Source organism: Labrus mixtus, chromosome 19, assembly GCF_963584025.1.
Source record: "Labrus mixtus chromosome 19, fLabMix1.1, whole genome shotgun sequence".
NCBI classification, from domain to species: Eukaryota; Metazoa; Chordata; class Actinopteri; order Labriformes; family Labridae; genus Labrus; species Labrus mixtus.
The window spans coordinates 13,764,997-13,785,604 of record NC_083630.1 but is presented as its reverse complement, the minus strand read 5'-3'; the positions used below and the strand labels follow the sequence as shown (position 1 = coordinate 13,785,604).

Here is a 20,608-nt window from a genome sequence, read left to right as displayed (position 1 = left end):
AACACAAACAGCAGTCTTATGTGGACGCACTTAGTATTCTGTAGGTGTTCAAGGATGCCAACATGGGCATCTGCATACAACACACACACACACACACACATAATCCAACGCTGGGGGCACAGGTTGATCCACTCCGGGAGTGAAATGAGTGAAAATGGAGCGGAGAGAGATTCAATCATTTCTCTGTGATGGTGCGGCTCTCCCCAGAGAGGCTGAAATGAGAACACGGCGCTTTGCCCACAGCACCAGACTGCGCACTCAACCATGTACCAAGAAAAAGCCATTCGTTACACGATACCGAGCGAAGCCAGCTCACAGTGAGAGCCGAGAGGGTTTATGATCACAACATGTGTCCGTGTTTACTGAGCACCACAGAGGATCCTAAACCTGAAGTGGTCTGTAAGTGTCACTCAAAAATTAAATGCACGACTGTCTCTTGTCTGTTCTTTTTTAAATCAAAGCCACAGAGCTAAGATCTAAGCACGTAAGAAACCAAACTGTGAATGTTCTTTTTTTATATTCAAAGTGACAATCTGTCTGAGGGCAACCTGCACACTGCTATATTGGGCTTCCAGGCCATTAGGTCACAAATATGTTGCGTACTTAATCTAAATCAACAGAGTCATAAAAATAAGTCGGGAGCTCTTAGAGACGTTCCCTTGCAGATGTTGAGCATCAACCTCGACATATCTCACATTCCTCTCCTCGTCTTACCCTGGGAGTCAGCACAGGCTGAACTTCATGCCACTAAATGAACGACTATCAATTATTGATCAAAGTAATGCCTTATTAATTAGCACCATCATCTGCACCAAAATGTCATGGTTACTAATGGACTTGGGTTTTGATAGAAGACAAAATTTCCTGCATAGTAGATGTGACACTTGCAAAAAAAACAGGGTGATATTTAAAAACTATATGCATGAACATAACTTCTTGGTCTTTTAGTTTGAAAGGGTTATCAAGAGAGGGGAGGAGAAGGAAAAATCCCCCCCCCCCCCCCCCAAACAAACAAAAAAAAAATACAGTTTTTAACCCTGCACAGTGCCCATGATCAGGGCATGATTTGTTGTGAGACACTCTTCGGCACCCTTGCCATGGAAACGGCTGTGACACACACTGCTCAGCCATCCATTACATAAGGCTGGGAGCAGAGTACAGCACAACACAATGTAGAGCAGAGAGCATAGCTTAGCACAGGCAGGCTACACTAAGAAAGGGAGCTAGTGACCATGCAAACTTGAGTCTGGCTCCCTCCTGGCCTGAAGTGACCTACTTTAAGCTAATGGTAGGGTCTGCACTTAAATGGAAGCTGTCAAAGCGGTGGGGACTGGCCAGAGAAACAGAGGCGAGTCTAAAAGGGAGAAACCTGTTTCTAACGTTCTATTGACAAGTTATTTGAGTACCATTGCCCTTAACAGTGTACGGACAGGAAATTAACACAAATGTCACTCCTGTGTCCTTGCTTTACACTCCTCTGAATGCGATAGAGGTGTCTTTATGCGGTGACCCAGTGCCGTCCACCTAAATGATAACAGTCTCCATAGCAGAGGTTATGTGCTTTTATTAATGACAACAGAAACAGGCCATTAAATTCTCAAAGCTAAGTGCCACTCTCTGTTCCGATTGGTTGTGCCTGCGCTTTCCAAGCACAAGTTACCATGGGGACTCCAGACCTGATTGGTCTTTCCTTGTACTGGCGGGCCGGATGTGATTGGTTGCCTTCGTCTCCTTGACATGGCAGTAATGATGGGTCAGTGTACGTTTGAGACAAATAAGAAAGACTGGAAGCAGCGGGCACGTCTCAATGACACCAGCACAGTTGGCCAGACAGCTCGGCCAGCAGGAAGGTTTTGTTGCTGGGGGATTCTATGTTCACGTGGGCAGACTAGTGTGGGATTTGTAATCCTAGAGAACGCCCTGGATCTGTGTGAAGCTATAAACAGCTGGGCACTGGTGTTAGCACTTACTGTAAAGAGCTGTGTCACTAAGTTAATTATCAACATCGGCCACTAGGGGGGAGTTTCTCTTTCATGCCAAAAATCTTAAAAGACCAAAGTAAGCCTGAAACAAAGTGGATTGAGGCATGTAGCTTGTGTTTCAGTAATGAGGACATTAAAGCTCCTGCGAGGAGTTTATAGATGATTATGACGCAGACAGAAATGAATACTGATGGTTCTTTATGAACGACAAAAGCAAACAAAGATCATCAGCGAAAAGATTTCCATTTCTAGTAAAACTATTTTAATGCCTGAAACTGTTGCCACGGGGTGGGTGTCAGGAGAAGTGATTAACAGAACTCTGAAGAAACAACCTTTTGTTCCTGTTCCAGATTCTTGATGAGTGAAACATTTGAATGTTAAAAGAAGGCTGGACACGATTCTACTGCTCGATAACACTACTTACACGTGTTGAGGATAAGAAATGCAAAGAACCATGTTTTCTTCCACACACACACAACTGGAACACAAATGATGTCACTTAGTGATCATAATAAAAATGGCACAACAACCAATTTGACCTCATTAAAAGGGAATCCTTTAAAAGTAAAGCCAATGGCGACCACAAGCGTTGACTTGATACAGCTAAGAGCCTGTGTAGACAACAGGATAACACAGTTCAATCTTGAGTTTACAGCTGTGTTCTTCACAGCAACTTAACCCTCATCAAAACAAACAGGGTTATTCTCAATATTTTAAGATTCCTTAACTGCAGTTGAAAAAATGTTTTTTTTTAGATAAAAAAGGTTTATAATTTATAGTCCAGTATAGTGCAGTGTAAACCAAACAGTGATGAAGAAGAAGAGTTAAGGAGAAAAAAAAAAAACTTAAGTAGTTTAAGGGCATTTAAAGGCCAAACATTTTTTAAAAGTCTTACCTCAGCTAGAGCTAAAGACATGTAAAAGCTGTTTAATTTTGCTGATGAATGTGTAGATCCATGCGTGCAAAAAGGAAGAGCCATGTGTAGGTACACCTGAGCTGAGTGCAGATACTATGTCGGATGTATGTGGGAGTAGGTGGGATAAGTCACCTCATTGTGTTCAGGACTGATTGACAGATTCTGGAAGGCGTCACCTACATTTGCAGTTCTTCAAGCTGTCAGCTCATTTAGTGCATTAGTAGTGCAAGTTGAGACATATGGCCAGTCACTGCGAGTTGCCTTATGTCAGTCATATGTGATCATGTGATGTGATGTACTGTGTCAGGAACTACTCACGTACATTTGGAGAAAGGGGTTTTTTTTTTGGACTAAAGGAGGCAAGCACCATATGAGAAAAAAGTGCGATATGTGATAACATTGTTCAATATTTCAATAATATTATGAACTGGGATAAATAAACAAAGGTTAAAATGTACATATTAGCTGTAACTCACAGCTTTGATATCTAATTTCTATTTGTGTTTTACACAATACTTATGTTTGCAATATGCTTCTCCTAAATCTAAAATAAATCTTAAATGTTTTTCTGCCACCACTAAATTGGCACCAAGTAATGTGAGGGTAGCTGACAGCCAGCTTGAGGCTCATATGATGCATCAAAATGGTGTGAAAGCATGGAAACAATGCCAAGGCCTCCATCCAATAGGTAAAATGTATGCAAGCTGAGTGAGAAAGCATTGTTTACTTGAAGCTCATTTCACATATGCACTCCCGAAAATTTCGAGAAAATTTCAGACAGGCTGCCCCTGAACTCTTCCTGAGTTGGATTTTCACACGGGTAGACTACCCATGATGAGCGAAAGGGTGATGTGTGTGTGTGTGTGTGTGTGTGTGTGTGTGTGTGTGTCTCAGGAGATAATAACTGGCATAAAAAGAATGAGGCAGAACTAAATAGCTGATGAGGCCGCCGAGTCTGACACTAAAATGACAAGTTTTTTTTTGCTTTTGTATCAGTGCTATATGTAGCTCAATACATTAATGATAACAAAAAAGCGGAGAAGAACAAACTGGCAAACAGAAAAACAAATGAAGCGTGCTATACAGTCTATCGTGCGCCAGTGGCAAAATGTAACCGTCATCAGTCCCTTCCTCTCGTTTATTCAGGCTTCTCACATCAGCCTGTGTACCCCGACTTCCCCGAGGGCGAGGGGTGGCGACGTACCAGCAGACTTCTATCTATCTCTTGATTATTTGGATAAAGAAGGTCGGCAAATATAATAATCATGCAATAATACACTTGGGAGGCCGTATACATATTGTTATTGTCTCAATATTATGTTGACATTATGCCGACTTTATAAATAAGTAACTCAGGCGGCTCCTCTGAAGCCCTACAATGTGATTTTTAATTAGTCTTGGTAATACTGTATACCCCGGGAAAATGTGGAGGAGGTTTAACAATGTGAAAATTTTGGATCTCACCCAACTCCAGAGATAAATTCAGAACTTGGTGATGTGTTTATTTTGAAAGCTCAAACTGCGATAACAATGAATTTGCGATTAATAGTGCAGTCCTACTCTGAAGAAGACTTTTCAATTCAGCATGCACATCTATTTTTTAATCACTTAATACAAAGAGATCGCACTGGTTTCAGAAAAGGTACTGAAAACCCTCCAATATTCTAGTCCAGATATTGGGGGTGTTTTGTGTAGAAGAAAACAGTGAAGGCACAGCTCTTGTTGCTCCAGCAAGTTATTTAATTTTCTTGTATAAATATTTTGTTACAAAAGAAGTGTTGCAAAATCATGAAAATATTTTGTGTCTTCACATCTGCTATTGCTATTAGTTGGATAAAAATGGATTAAAGATAACCTAGAAGAGTGTGTCCACACCTTTTACAGAACCCATGGCATTCAGACCCACCGCACATTCACAGTGTGAGTTCTTAAATCATACAAATTCAGCAGTTTCACAGATTTTGAAATAGTTTGGACATTAACCAATCAAACATAACCCAGTTCATAAATGTCAGTTTGAAGGTGCACTACGGCGTTTTGGTAGAGAAATTTGGAGAAGTGTACAGATTCTGTGGTAGATGTTCATAACTCTTTACACAAACTATCCTCAGAGGAAAGTTTGGTCCCTGGAACAAAAAAATAAAATGGAAAACAAAATGCAACGAGAGAAGTTATGATGGTGGGCCCGCAACAGTGAAACCGTAACTCTCCTGGTAGCGTTTCAGCTCCAAACAGTGTTCCAGGGACCGATTCTTTACTAAGAATAAAGTTTGGTATTTAGTTCAGAAAATATATCAGAATTGTTTCACTTCTCCATCTTTCAAATTTCACCACCAAATCTACATAGTGAACCTTTAAAGGCGGGATACATCTGACACTTGAAGTGCCATCTATAGTTTTGGCTAACTGCTTGCTGCTGCTTGTAAAGTGCTGGCAGGCTGACGATCACTGGGAAAGTACAAACTGCAGATCTGACTGGAAATGAAGCAGGGGTCACAAGGTTTACTGGAGCACAGTCTCCATGTAGTCTTTTTGATACTTTGATGTTGTGATGAGCTTAGGTTTCCTCTTACATAAGTGTAGTAAACACGACAGACCGAGCTCTCCTCCTCTTCCCACCTCTCACACACAAACACACACACACACACACACTTTGAAGACAGCAAACATAATTGTATATTTGTGTGCAGACAGGTCGGCACTGCCAGTGTGAACTCAACGCTTCATAACAGGTTTTCATCTTCATCTTGGTCCATCTGTGCGCCTGACTCACGAGGATAAATTAAGCAACAGCCACAACCACTGCCTCACAAACACAACACTGATGATTTCCAAATAATCTAATGTTTATTAGGGCGAATGGCCACATATCTAAGTCTATGACTGAGGTTTGAATAGTGTGATAAGACACATGCAAAAGGTTCACCTGAATAAAAACTTTACACACAGCCGAAGACACAAGTTGAAGTTTGCTAAATCAATTGACTTTGAAAGTCCTAGGTGCACTTGAGGGAGGTGATCATAGGTGTGTGTGTCATTGCTTATGTCTTAGGTGTCACAGGACAGACTCTCTAGGTCTGAGCTGGAGCCAACCAGTCTGGAGGGGGAGGAATGAAGAGACAACAAGGGGGCTGCTGCTGCAGCCCGGAGTGAGGGGACGACAACGTTTGCTCTTGTCAAACTCAGCTGGTACAAGCTGTACGTGCCATCCTGGGTCAGAGGCAAACATCTCCGCAGCAAAACAAAGTTTACCTGGAAGGCCGTCAGAATGATATGATATGATAAAGTCAGCCTCAGACTGAAAGGTAGAGCTGCATTAAAGATGCAATGTGCAGAATTTGTTAAATTAATTCAAAATGGACTTCTCCTATGTTATATATTTGTTGTTGTTGAGTACTTACATTACCATGTATATTTCCAACAGTGACCAAAGCCAGGGAAATCCTTCATTTTATAGTTGTAACAGTCTGTGTCTTTAGAGGCGCCTGCCATGATGGAGTGGAGTAGAGAGAATCACTCCCATGATTCCCTGCCAGCCTCCACATCATATTTGTTATTGTTTTGACTGAGAGCCCCGTGGCAGCAGAATTGAAATACTTTTTGTTTAATGCGATATCATTTAATACTTCCAACTATACAAGTTTTACAGGTTTGATGGTAAAGGGGAAACGGTTTGAATATCATATATTTGATATCTTTTCATCACATGGTTGAAGGGAGAGATAGGCTGTGGAAGAATATTTGTACAATATAGTTAGAAAGAACTTTTGACTTTAAATAAATAATAATGAACAATACTCTGCTGGGGACTTTTCATTCATTGGAGTATCACAGTAACCGGACGACAGTTAAGTTAAGTTGAGGGAGAGCTGTCTGTATTTGTGTGTGTGTGTTAAGTAATGCTGTTCAGTATGCTTATGTATTACTTTGTATTTGTGTTGGGACCCCATTGAAAGTGAGATGCTGCATGTCGAGGAGCTATCCTTTAATAAATTCAAATTTCATCCAGATTTCTGTTAAGTTTACATTTGGGAAACCTAAAATGTGCTTTGGCCACGGCTGTGTGTTTTCACTCGCTGCTCTCTTTATTAGGTGCACAATATAATGCACTACTAGGTGCACTACATCTTAGCCCAATATTCTTCCTTTGTGGAGCTTTTAATAGTTGGTTTACAAGTGTATAAGTGTTCAGGAGGTGAAATGTAATTAAACTACAACTATACATTCAACGATGTAACCGTTTATTACTGAGCGTGCAAGTCGTATTGTTGTTGTGCTGATTGCATTACATTGAAATGTGTTTCTAATACCCCTCCTCTGTTTGGTTTTCAATATGGCTTGGCAAGACATTCTAAACACCTGTCAATATAAAGCAGGCCAGTCCCACAACACTACAAACTACAAGCTCAATTATTCAACCTTCTCTGAGTGTGTTGATCCAAACTGAATATCTAAGAATTTATAGATTTTGCATCACACTGTGTGAGATTATACAGGGGATCCTAATATAGCTAAATTAAACTATTTGCATGACATTCTTTTGTTATATTTCAAATGTATTTCTTAAACAACAAAATAATGTATAGCTGTGGCGCCGCCTTACAACAAGCAGGGTTAGCTGCTCCTACTGGATGTTTTTTCCTTAATGAAATTCAGCTGCACAAAGTGAGCCAGGCTGCATGCACATCACCAGAGGGGGGAGGGGAGGGGAGGGGGGGGGGGGGGGGGGCATAAAAAACACTGAATCACTCATTCCAGTCATAGTATAATCAAGGGGGGAAAACGGATGCAGAGGGAGAAAAAAAGAAAATCAGTGTCTGATTGCCAAGGGGAGAGGGCATGTGCCATTCCTGTAATCATGTGGGTTAGCAGGGCTTTGATTATGAAGACACACCCAGTGCTTGTGGAGCTCAGAGAGTGCTGAGCATGACTGTGCATTAAACTGCATCAAAAACTAGCGGGGGAGTGTTTGAAGTCTCCTGCACTGTAATAATGAGGGCCCTTCCAGAAAGTGCAGAACCACCGTAGGGCACCGAACAATATCTTGCTGGTGTGTAATCTGTCCTCACACGGCTTCTTGGCACAACAAGCCCCCCGAGAGAGAATCGGAGAACAAGAGTGCACCAATAAAAAGCTGCTTCTGGAGGGCTGCAGCACGGGCCATTTGTTTCCCCAAAACTGAAGAGGAAATCATGACATGGGAGGGGCCCAGAGGACCCGTGTCTTCTCATTTTACATCTCAATATTTGCAAGGGTGAGAAGAAGTGCTGAGAGAGCCAAAGCACACAGGGAAATGTTGGAACTATGTCAGAAGGTATTAAAGACAAACACATATTTAAAAACAATATCAATTTCAACAGAAATTGATGGGGGTCTGCGGTGGACCCTGGACCTGCTGACAGCCGCTGTTACCTTGAACCAGATGTTCTGATATTAGGTTAGGGTCATGGGAGGAGCAAAGAGAGACGGAGGGAGGAACGTGACGATGGATTGAATAAGATTAAGAGCAATGTGAATTGGAAACGTTAAATCTTGGGGTGAAATAAGGAGATTTGATTGACAGGTGCGTCATTCTCAAGAGCCGAATGAGATCGATGACAGCGAGCGAGGCAGGGGGGGGGGGAATGAGGGATCAGAGTGTAAAGGCAGTAAAGGAAGATGGGGAAACAAAGAGAACAAAAATAGGTCATGGGCATTTTTCACGGAGGCGTGTATGACGCTGCTGTGCGCTCTAGGCCCTGGGTGTCACGCTTTAGAGAGTCCAAGCTCTGTTATATTTCCATATACGTACATCACTGCTGAGGCACAGTAAGGGTAAGGGATAATGTATAGTAGGCAGGTTGTTATCCTGAAAGGAACTCTGACAGGGTGAGCAGGACCATGACGCAAAGCACTGGATAATTCTACAACTTGGCAGGATAAATACCACAAGCGGTATTATGTCAGGTACCATGCATGGACATTCTGAAACTTTGGATTCAAAAGGCATGAACCGACTGACACAGGTCGATCAAGTGTTGCTTAAAAAAAACATTTAAAAACCTGGATTAAAGAATACATGTCAGAGAAAATGATTTGAGTGAAGCTTTTAATGAGGTTATTTCTACTGCTGAAAAAGAAAGCTGTGCACCTGATTACTTTGACAATTTCCCACAGTCTGCATTTTTTAGAAATACTTGGCAGATACACTTTTAATCAGAGTATTACCAGAAAGGTCAACACAGCTTCTTTCACGGCTACTTATTCGGGAGATGAAAAATTTGAAATCAAAGATTTATTTGGAAATGAATGTATTGATCTATAAAGGATTTGTTTCTTCCACTTAACAAGTCGTCCACTGTAATCTAGAGTTAGCTGTGTCAGTAGCAACTGTTACCTCTAAAGCCTTCTTAAAACGAGCTCACCTAGCCTTTATTACTCCAATTAAACTCAACATTTCTGAAAACGAGCTATCCTAGCCGTTATTACATTAAACTTAACGCTCTGCCTTAAACAGAGCGAGGCCTATTTGAGTTATCTGCCTTGTCACGTTTGAGTCTGTTGGCGTGTTCTTTATCATTCAGCAGCCTTTACACACCATCATATACCTTATCCCATTCCGTAAGGCGTTTACTTCATGAGCCATCTTCACTTTTGGAGATTTTTCTGTCAAAGCCTACAGCTTTTACATCTTTTAGCCTCGTTTCAATGCTGTTACCGTCTCCTTCTCCTCTTTCCACAGTAAACCGTCCGATGTCAAACTAGCCTGACTTCTTTCTGCAGATTTAAATGATTACAGTTACTCCTCTAGAGTTTGTGATTAGAGTTGCTTCCCTAGCAACCGTGTGCTTTTCTTAGCAACGGTGTGGGTTTTTTGGACAATGGTGATATATCGAGGGATAGCAGACCGTTGTTATGCGTAATTGGTCAATCAGAAGCAAGTATTTGACACAGCCGTGTAAAAAACGTCCTTTGTAAGTTCTCTCCTGAGCTCACCTTCCAACACTAAAATTTGTATTCTTGCTGTCGAGTTCCCTTTTTTTTTTTTTTTTTTTTTTTTTTTTTTTTAGAGTGACCAGATTTCTTGCCTGCTCCCAAGTCTTTCTCCAGAGCTCATCCACTCAAGAATCACTGCAAAGTAATGTCTCTAAAGAGCAACCCCGCCATTTACTGAAAGCTGATCAGGCTCATGAATCTTTAACAATGTCAGTCACTTCAGGATGTCGCAGGATGCGGACGGGGAGGGCTTTCTGTATAATAAGCACAGAGCGCTGGGCTCTGGCTGTCAGAGAGAAACAGAGGAGAGAGAGAGAGAGAGAGAGACAGAGAGAGACAAAGAGGCGAGGTATAACAAAATTGATTAACTGGTATAAATAAGCACCTCTCAGCAACAATCTAGTCAACAATTCATCTGTGGCCCGAGAGCAGCGCCTGAGGGGAGATTCAGATGTCACTGTGGGAATCTGATTATTGTATACAGTTAAATATATGGACACTGAGCTGATCTCTGTTTGATCTCGGTGAGTTTCTGTTGACTTAAAGCTTAATTTGAACATCTTTGTTCACATGACTCAACTTTCAACAGATATTACAATAAACACAGCAGGACACCACAGGAAATTGAATCGGTTTCACTATTCTTTTCTGCAGGTCATTGTGACGCTGCATCAGATATATAATGAAGGAAAATGTAAACACTGAATTAAGCCTCTGCTCTAACAAAACAGTGTGGCTCATGACAAAGCATATTCTGATAGCTTGGTCCAAAAACATGCTGCAACCAATCACATCAATGCAAACTATTGTTTAAGCCCCTTTTACACAGGCACTGCATTCCTGAACAAAAACAACAACCCCAAAAGACAATAAATAGTTCACATGAGCTGCATCTGTAAACAGAAACTGACAAAAGTTTTCATCAAAACTTAATCTGGAATTGTTCCTGAGTGTTATTTTATCATGCTACTGTTGGACCTTCCTGCATGTAAAAAAAAGCTGCTCCCAAATCTTTCAATCTTCTTTCTCATTTATTTGTTTATACTATGCAGCGTCCTTTTAACTTCATGTCTTGCCTGCTGGATCTGTGTCCGAAAACTACGTCAACATCGAGTGGGCTCAAGTCAAATTTGCATGCTTGGATGTAGACTGGCAACTCATTCACAAGTTTCAAACTGAACCGGCATTCTGGAAATGTATTTCTGAACTGGCTGAACAGGACAGTGAAACGCTTACGAGACATTCACGCTGTGCCGAAATACAACAAATGACATGAAATCTATAAAATCATTTTGTGCCTTTCTTTTGCTGGGGTGGGAGGTTGCGTTTGGATGGTGGGCCTCCAACCCAAATGAATGTAAGGGAAACACTGTTACCTGATGCAGCCCTTAATTTTACAAAACGGTTTCATCTGCACACTACCAGGGAGACCTTCAGATAACGACATTCTTCAAAAAGGTGAACTCTGACCTGTAAAAGTTCTCACCATGTGCCTCATCCGATAGCAAATATTTATTTTGAATAACAGAAACCCAATCAACCCTTGTTACTAATGCTACTCAGACTGAAACAGATTTAATGAAGATGTTTGCATTGTCTGTAAAACTGCTTATTTCTATTATTTGACATTTTACAGTCCAGCTACGTCTACGCTTCTCACCTTGATTTCAGTCCAGAGAGTCCCTCAGGCCATTGCTGCAAGACGGTAAAGGAAGGAAACCTTTAAGCATCGTCCACGTCTACCTGCTGGAAGAAATAACAGCTAAATTATGAGGATACAGAACGCAGTGTGACCCAGCACAACTCTTCCCACTAGAAGTGGAGCAGTGCATAATAAAGAGATGTTTGAAGCAATGTACTGTGCCACTGTGTACTACGATATTACATGAGGACAACTGAAGATGTTGGATTAAAGTAGTAACTTTCCATTCTTTTCCAGCATATCGATACTTATTAAAAGGAGCATTTTGAAAGCAATATGATCCCACAGTGTTAGCATTCCTCACAAACAGAGCGTCAATGGCAAAGAGGGACAGGTGCTTTGGAGAAACACAAGGGTCAAGTTTGAGAGATGGAGAAAAAGTATGCTTCAGTGTGCTGTCCATCTTTCAGTGTTTAACTCCACAAAAAGCCGAACGACACTGAACTCATACAGTGACCGCTGCGCTGTATTTTTCGTGGAACAAAGAAAAGCAAACAAAGCCGTTCTTCTGTGGTGGAAGTCCAAGGCGACAGAAGTCAAAACCTCAAGTGCACGCATCAAAAAGATATCAAAAGGTGTTTTTTTGACGAGCATCCTCAAGCGACTTTGACAGCCACAGTCATTCAGTTAACCGTTTAAGTGCTTCGAACTCATTAAACACATCTTATCTAGTGCTGTTTGCAGGAAGTTAGCAGTGAGCTGAAAGTTTAGTGTCCACAGGGTCTTTTCATGTCCGCTGAGACCTTGAAGCCTATTACAGGGTAGAACAAAGTGTGCCTTTTTAATCACGGCACACGATTAATTAGACAGGAGAAAAGTTTCAATTTTAAACCATATTCCCTTTTGGATAATTAGAAAATGCAACTTGTAACTGCAAAAAGGGGACTCTGCTGGGCTATTTGGCTTTGTTGAAAAAAAAAAAAGCTCTTTTACTACATGAAGGCTGATTTAGGGAGAAGCAGCTGGGTGGCCCTCTCTTGGCCAGGGCGATTTCTCCTCAAATACCTGCCAAGTGAGCCAGCTGAGGAATGCACTCACGTGATGTCATGTGCTGACATAACTGGAGAGTAAACCGATTCCCCTATTGAACCCTGCGCGAGTCCATAGAAGTCTTTAGGGGGATGATATTAAGTAGGGTGAAGTGCTGCATGCCACTTTTATACATCAGAAATCTGTGCTGTGAGGAGCAGTCACAAAATGCTCCATTTAACCAAATAAACTTTTTTTTTTTTTTTTTTTGACTGCACATAGGATAATAAAATCAAGCCAACAGGAAAAACACGAATTACTCCAATTCTGTCGATTACATTTCATAACCCTGGATTTCCTAACTCCACCTTCCTCTTTTCCTTTTCCCTTTCCTGCATGGCTCCTGGTTCTCATCCTCTGGAGGAATTTCCTCTGAGCTCTAATGCTGTCACATGCTAAATCTCAGTCAGGCCCTTGATCTGCAAACTGAGTGACAGAATTAGGCAGAGTGTGAAAACACTCTTATTGTATTCTATTTCAATGGCTATCATTTTTTAAAAGTACATAAAGTGGATCAAAAAACATTGTCAATTGATTTAATTAGACAAGCCTTTTTTTTATTATTTTTTTTTTTAAATCAGCCATTGTTGAGCCTTTGTTTATCAATGCAAGTCAATTGGATAGAGAATTCAGTACTTGATAATAGAGCTATCCATCAGCAGCACAATAGTAAAAAAAATGATTTTGAATGTTGTTGCGGGAACAGAAAAACACTGTTTGAGTATCCAGTTACATCCATCACACTAACTGACTGACGACACCCAGGACCCTGCAGTGTCATCAATTCAAATACTTTTATAAGTGAGTTTAAAGCCCCTTGTGGGTCAGCAGGGGCAATATTTTCTGTCCAATCATGAAATTATCTCATTTGCTAAACACTCTCAGTCCAACCATCTGTTGGCATTTAACAGGAGGTCAAAGATCACAGGGTTAGAAGTTCAAGCTCCCCTTAAACAGACTGCGGCTGATTAAACCATAACTGATGAGGGACGGTTTCATTACGTGGTGAAAAACCACACATTAGACTTAATGCTGGTGACAAATCAAAACTTTCCCAGAAGAATGAAAGTGAAAACAGAAGTGTGTGTGAAATGAAACTGAGCGGAAACACACGGTAACAGAGTGACCCGAAAGACAGATTTCACCTCCAAGTTCATCTGGTTCTAAACATTCATGCATACAGTTATGACCTGTTTCAACAGACTGATCATGGCGGTGATTTTGACTTAAATTTGAAAGGAGTTGTAATCCAGTCTTTCTCCAAGACTCTGCAACAGGATCCTCAAGAGTGAACGTTCTGTCACATAGGCTGGGTTAACAATGCTAATGAGTCATCCTATCAGGTTCAGTTAGTACAAAGGGCAGATAGTTCATGTGCTAGAAATTGACTATAATGGCTAGGTCACAGAGGGGGTAAACGCCAATGGAGCCCCTACTGGGTGACTTTCGAATGGCCCACTAATGGCTTTCAATTCAATAAGAATCACCACTGATGGCTACCATAATGAAAACACCTGGCCTTTTAGCTCTAAGGTTTGGTCAAGATGCTCTTCTTATCCAATAATCAATTGATTTTGGTCCATTTTATGGGGGCTGCAGTGGAGCAACTGCAAGGTTTAGTAAGCCAGAAAATCAGATCATTAAGCCAAACAAAGATTAGATCAGTCGTATAAGTCGCAGGGTCACAAAGGTATACACATTTCGCCACAAAGCAGGCTTGTAACAGCTTATAGGTTAAGAAGACATCTTTGTTTATAAGCACAGACTGACGATGCAACTTGCTGTAAAAATAAAAAACTTAACTGCCTCAGCTGTGTGTTGGGAGTCCCTAGAACAAGGCCAAGATACCCATATACGTAAATAGAGCTGCTCGGCAGCAAACATTACAGGAATGTGGTCGTACGGGGTTTCTCTAGGGAGAAGTTAAACTGTAAAGTTTAAAGGCACAATGCAGATGAGGAAGTTCACATGGGAGGGATTGTTTTAAAAATATCTGGAAATTTTTGTAAATGTTTGAAAAAAAATCACACGAATGGGCTAATATAACTCACACCATGCACACAAATGCTTAATGAAAGAATCTTGCAATAACAGAGTGACCCGAAAGACAGATTTCACCTCCAAGTTCATCTGGTTCTAAACATTCATGCAGACAGTTATGACTTGTTTCAGATCATGGCGGTGATTTTGACTAAAAATTTAGTAAAGTAGTTGTAATCCAGTCTTTCTCCAAGACTCTGCAACAGGATCCTCCAGAGTGAACGCTCTGTCACATAGGCTGGGTTAACAATGCTAATGAGTCATCCTATCAGGTTCAGTCCTACAAGGTTTAGTTTAAACACTAAAAATCCACATCCAACCTATCTTGATGACTGCCCATACAAGTCCTGTCCTTTTAAGCCATCGTCATGCGCAGAGTTCCTCAAACAAACACTTATTTATTACACTACACACTGTCATCTGGAATATCATCGGGCTGCTCTGATGCAGGTGCATCAAATGCCCTTACATCTGCTGCTCAAAAAGCAACAGCCAGCTCCTTCAGCTGAGACCTCAGGGACAGCAAACACAAACATGTCAGTACCATAATAAGACTGATAAGATGTGCTTTAAAAGTTGAATCATTATGACAAGAGTGTGTGTAACAAAGTGAGGGTGTGGGCAGAAAGAACAATTTGTGTGCACAGCTGATTATATCACACTTTGTATATGATGTAGAGCTTGTCTTGTGACTTGTCAGCATGTAAACTGTGTATCTCTTTTCTGTGTGTGTGTGTATGTGTGTGCCTGCGTGAGGGACCACCATCTTTTATTGCCTGTCACAGTTTGTAAGGAATTAGTTCCCGTGGAGGCCTGAGGCTGTACAGTGGAAGTGCTCTCAGGATAAGGAGGTTCCATAGTTAGCGTGGAGGGGGGGAGGGAGATCAGCTGACACAACTATGTCACTTTATCAGCCAGAGACTGAGACAATGTGACAGGCCAGACTCCCCAGCAACAGCAGATATACAGTGTCTACAAATCTGCAGGACACATCTTAATACAAGTAGTTCTATTTAGATTCAAATGATGTAGAAGTGAGGAGACGAGGCAGAGGTTCACAATGTTAGTGTGCTCTATTAAAGCTACGTGTGAGCGGGGTAATAATCTGTGGAGCATGTTTAGGGGGATGCCTTTAAACCCTGGCATTACCTGATTAAGAGCGCATCTGCTCTGACAGTGGAACATGTAATTGGACGAGACAAGGCAAAGAGCAAAGTGAAGCAGCATCTATACAGTCTTCTGCCTAAACAGCGTCAGCCAGGTGAGGTAGAGTCTACTACTGTGGCTATTTGACTCTTGAGCGAGTGGAAATGCTAGCTTTTATGTCAGATGTCTTGTGAAACACCTAATTATAAAGCACGGTACCTATAAAAGGGTCAAAGAGCTCCTTCCTTAGATCGCAAGTTTAAATGAATATATTGTTATGTCATGTTGTGCAGCAGGGCCATTCGTGTAACATCACGGCTCTGCCTCTGCGGTGTAATTTCCTCTCTGACGAATCCCTTTGTTTTGCACGCCTCTGCTGCCAGATGAGATGGGAGGCGGTTTTGTTTTGACGGCCCACATCTTCAGGTGCCAAAACCACAAATCTCTGGAGTAAAGGTATGAATGGGAACACTTTAACATGCAAACAAACACACAAGCAGATCCTGCATGAGGGACAAATATAGGTCGTGTGGATGTTTTGCCGAGGGGATATGTAGTTTCATAATCTAGAACTGCAGTGCTTGCATTTATGAATTAGTAGTATAAATGCAAATTGTACTGTTTGCATAAATTGCATACAAACAAACATTTTTTTTTAAGTTAATCGAAGTCTTTTTAAGAACACAGAGGTGCTTACAGTAAGCTCCAGGGATAAATACCACAATTCTTGTGCGTTTTACCCCGCAACCCACATTAAAAATGATCAATTATCCAATTACTATTAAGCCCAACCCTAAATAAATTACACAGGAGCGCCTCAGCACGATGCAAAAAGAGACAAAAGTGCATCAAAGTTGTGGTAAAACATAATCATGAGTTTGAAATAAAGTAAAGGCATTGGCTGAGCAGCTGCAGCAACATCAGGTAGTGCAGTCAGCAGTCAGAGTCTTGACAATCACTGCAGTCTTTTGAACATCAATGTCAAACTGATTTCATTGCTATAACTGGTGTGGGAGTACTACTGACATCAGTCCTATGAATGGAAAAAATGGGCAGAACTTTGCCTTTGCGTTTATTTTTTTTATGTGTGAGGTTTGCTGAAACTTTTCCACAGAAATGTGTGATTAAGTTGAAATATTTTACTCTGCATTGGCTATTTAGTAAAAAAAACAACTTTGGGGTTTAAATCCCTGAGGATGCAAATATTTTGCCAGTGCAAGCTGGCTGCTACTTGTGATAACGGTCAGTTGTGTTCCTAAATTCATCCCACAGCTTAATGTAGTCTTTGGATGCTAATTTACATACCATACACTATAAAAACTACGTTTTACAGAGCCAAAAACTGAAGACAAATTACTAATATAAAAAAGCATCTCATGTTGTTTTTGCTGTGACTTGCTGTAGGTGGAGATAAACACATTCAATATGGTCAGCAAATGAATAACATGTAGAAAAAGAAGCTAAATGGAACCTTATTTTTGTAGGTGAAAGCACTCTTGTGTTTATTACAGAAGGATTTATGTTTTGGTATTTTATTTTTATGTTACATAAGGCTATTGAAAATATGAGTCTGATTTGAAGGCACTCTAAACCGAAGGGAGTTGTTTTAACTGATTGTACTATCTGATGAAATAGTTGAAATATGATGTAACAAGTGTAAATAATAATTTATAATGCAACAAAAATGGGGATGTTAAATATTTAGATACAGCATAATGAATTGGCAATGACGCTGTTAAGATGCACAGTAACAGTCATTGATAACGGGGGAGGAGAAGAACTTGAACATCACATGCTTGTTGGCAAATTACAAACAAACGTTCTGTTTTATGTTATTACTGAAATGAAAGGGATGTTCCCTGTTAAATGACCTGTAAGATTTGGCTGCATGTCCATCAGGCATCTTAATGTCGAGCTGATTCACATACAAACCGTGTCCGTATATCCAGACCGGTCATTTCACTCACCATTTACGCTACATTGTTGGAGTTAACGGGGCGTGACACGACGCACATGAACCTGAGCTTCAGTTTATGTTCTCAGTGATTAATACAAGGAAAACAAGGACTTCCGCTAAATGGTTGGTGCTTAATAACTACAGTACACATGAACTGAGCAGTATGTATGGAGAACACAGGTCAAGTAAGGAGATTCCCTCCCTGCTGAAAACAGTAAAGATAAAGCAAGCAAAACCACATTATAGGTCACTGCAGGAACACTGCTGAGTCAGCAGAGAGCGATAGACAGAGGAAGAGTGAACGAGAGACAGAGCGAGAGACAGAGTGAGAGAGAGAGAGAGAGAGAGAGAGAGGAGGGGAGAGAGAGAGGAATCATGCTGGTCAGAGTTTGACCCTCACAATGTGTACAGAAATGAAAAGCCTGAAACTGAATCCCCCACATTCCTCTGGCTTTATGACAAGCGAGTGAGAAATGCTGCTGCTCTGCACATGTCATTCCATACAATCTTACTTCCACCTGTGCTGTTTACCTCCTCTTTAGAATCTTGTGAAAGATTTTCCTTGGGACTGCAATTTTTGGGCCACCCACCCTACTCCGACAACAGCTTGCTCAATACAAGGTTTCTCTCCCTCCCTCGGTGCCAACAATTCCACCCTGGGCAGCGGGAAAGGCGCCAACCACATGCTAGCACCCAAACGTATTGTGGCAGAGGGGAATACAATTCACCCACTCACACCAAATTAAGACTTCAACGCACAATCCACTCGCCCTCACCACAACATGGTCATCCTTGTCAATTTGGAGAATAGAATCCTACACTTCCATTGAATGGGTGTTTTAATGCCTCTGCATAAAGATCTTTAAAAAGGTCTACATTTAGAGAAGTCATTTTAAATTGCACATTTTATTAACAGTATCTGAGCAGCTGGACTAAGGCAAGCTCCTCCTAAAAAGAAAATGAGGCACTTCCTTACAGTGCACATTCAAACAGCAACAGTTATTAGATCTACGATTACAGTTAAGCAATACCAGCCTCACATCACAAGGGAAAACAGCTGCAGAAGCACTGTCACACAGTCATGTGACCTCTGCTGCCTCCTCTGTTATAGCCGAGCAGGCGGAGGGAGGGCACCTTCTTCTAAGCAATGAGTGGTAGACACCACAATATCATTTAGCTCAAAGATCAATATGCACTTTGCAGTAGCTGACCTACATAAGTGGAGGAGCGTGCGGAGTCGAAGCCATTGGATTGCCCGTGAGCCTTAAGATCCTTGGAGCCCCGCTGGAGTCTCCAAGGTAGAAGAGCATGAGGAAAGCTGACGGTGTGATGTTACAAAGCTCAGATTTAAAAACACAGATCGTGATTTCAATCTGCGTTACAGTCTAACAAGTACAGGGAACTACTGTACATGGAATATGACCACAGACAATTTAAGGAGATATTCTACGAACACAAAGCTTCGGGCTGGATGAAAAGGCAAAGATATTATAATGATTGTCTTTTTAACATTGATTAATATTTAGATTTATCAAGACATATTTTTGATATGCTGCTGATGTTACAAATATTCTGAAGTGATGGTATCCTAAGAAACGAGGGGTTCTAGGGAAAAAAGTAATGTAAATGTATTTCTATACTTCATTAATAAAGATATATAACAACTTAAAACACTGAGGAAAGCAGGCCACAACAAGCAGAGTCTCTCTTCGCCCGACAAAGCTTTAAAAGGGGGCTGTAAGCTGAGCTGACACTTACATATTTTAAATCTCTGAACCCATCGGCAGTCATCGTCTCATACACGATATGTGTCTCTGGGAACTAGATGTTAATTTTACAACAAACCCATCAATTCTATTGGTATTTATCCTCTGCAAGATAAGAGTTTTAGTGTTCATGAATGTTACTTGCGTAAGATGCGTACTCTTCCATCGCCCCTCATCACAGATAGGGCCTTTGATAACTAAATGTGTGTCAACTAAAGCTGCAAAGAGTCAATTTGGGGTCAATTAATGGGATCAACTTAATAAGAAAATAACGTCACTGTCTTGGAAATGCCTCATTTGGATTGCCGGCAGCAAACAAAACATCTCCTAATTGTCAACTTTTTAATAACTGCTAATGTTATTTGTGGATAACACAATCAGTTAAATCCAAAAAGTTCCAGTGCAGATTGTTGTTAACCAAGACAGGACCTACTTTCAGCACAGATAGATGGGATGTCTGATTTGAGGTCAGCTAAACAACACAATAACAACATGCCTGGAAGCAGGGAGGGAGTAAATACTCCCGCTCCTCCTCTTCCATGTCAAAGCCCTCTCGGCTTTTCATCAACCATCTCTGCCTTCACTTTAGACGTCTCCCCTCCGCCGCCCCTCCTTCCTCCCTCTGCTGTAAAAACCTGGCCGTTTCCCCACCGCTCATCCCTCACGCCCACCCAGGACCTGTCACACTGCTGTTTCCATGACAACACAAACGCAGAGATAGCGGGGTGAGATGCCCAGCGAGACAAGGCAAGCGGATACCAAGAGGAGCGCGATCTATGTCAAGAATACGCTGTAGACCTTACATAGCGTGGGATGGATAGAAAACACTATGTAGCAGGATCTGTTACATCTAAGTTTGAGTTACAGCTGTGTGTATGTTTGACTTGTTTTATCAATCAAAGTCCATCTTGGTCAAATATTTGGGGTAAGTGTATTGAATTTGAAAATTGTAAAAACAGGGAAAATGCCAACTCTGATGTTCTTTACCTGGCAGTACAGTCTTTCTTTAAGAGGAGACTTACGCAAGTATTTGCTCCTGATATTTGCTCCTTAATGAAACGTACAGGCTTGAGCAAGGCCAGTAATTCTTTGCAA

At 41.2% G+C, this 20,608-nt stretch overlaps 1 protein-coding gene across 3 annotated transcripts in view; it reads right to left on the bottom strand.

Moving 5' to 3' along the window:
- ncoa2 (nuclear receptor coactivator 2) overlaps nt 1-20,608 on the bottom strand; it is a 61,826-nt gene that overhangs the window by 36,939 nt on the left and 4,279 nt on the right. For 2 of the 3 annotated variants that reach the window (XM_061064757.1, XM_061064759.1), the window contains exon 2: nt 11,534-11,619. The gene's annotated coding sequence lies outside the window, so the exon portion shown is untranslated. The remainder of the gene's footprint in view (nt 1-11,533; nt 11,620-20,608) is intronic. The other variant, XM_061064758.1, reaches the window with a different exon arrangement.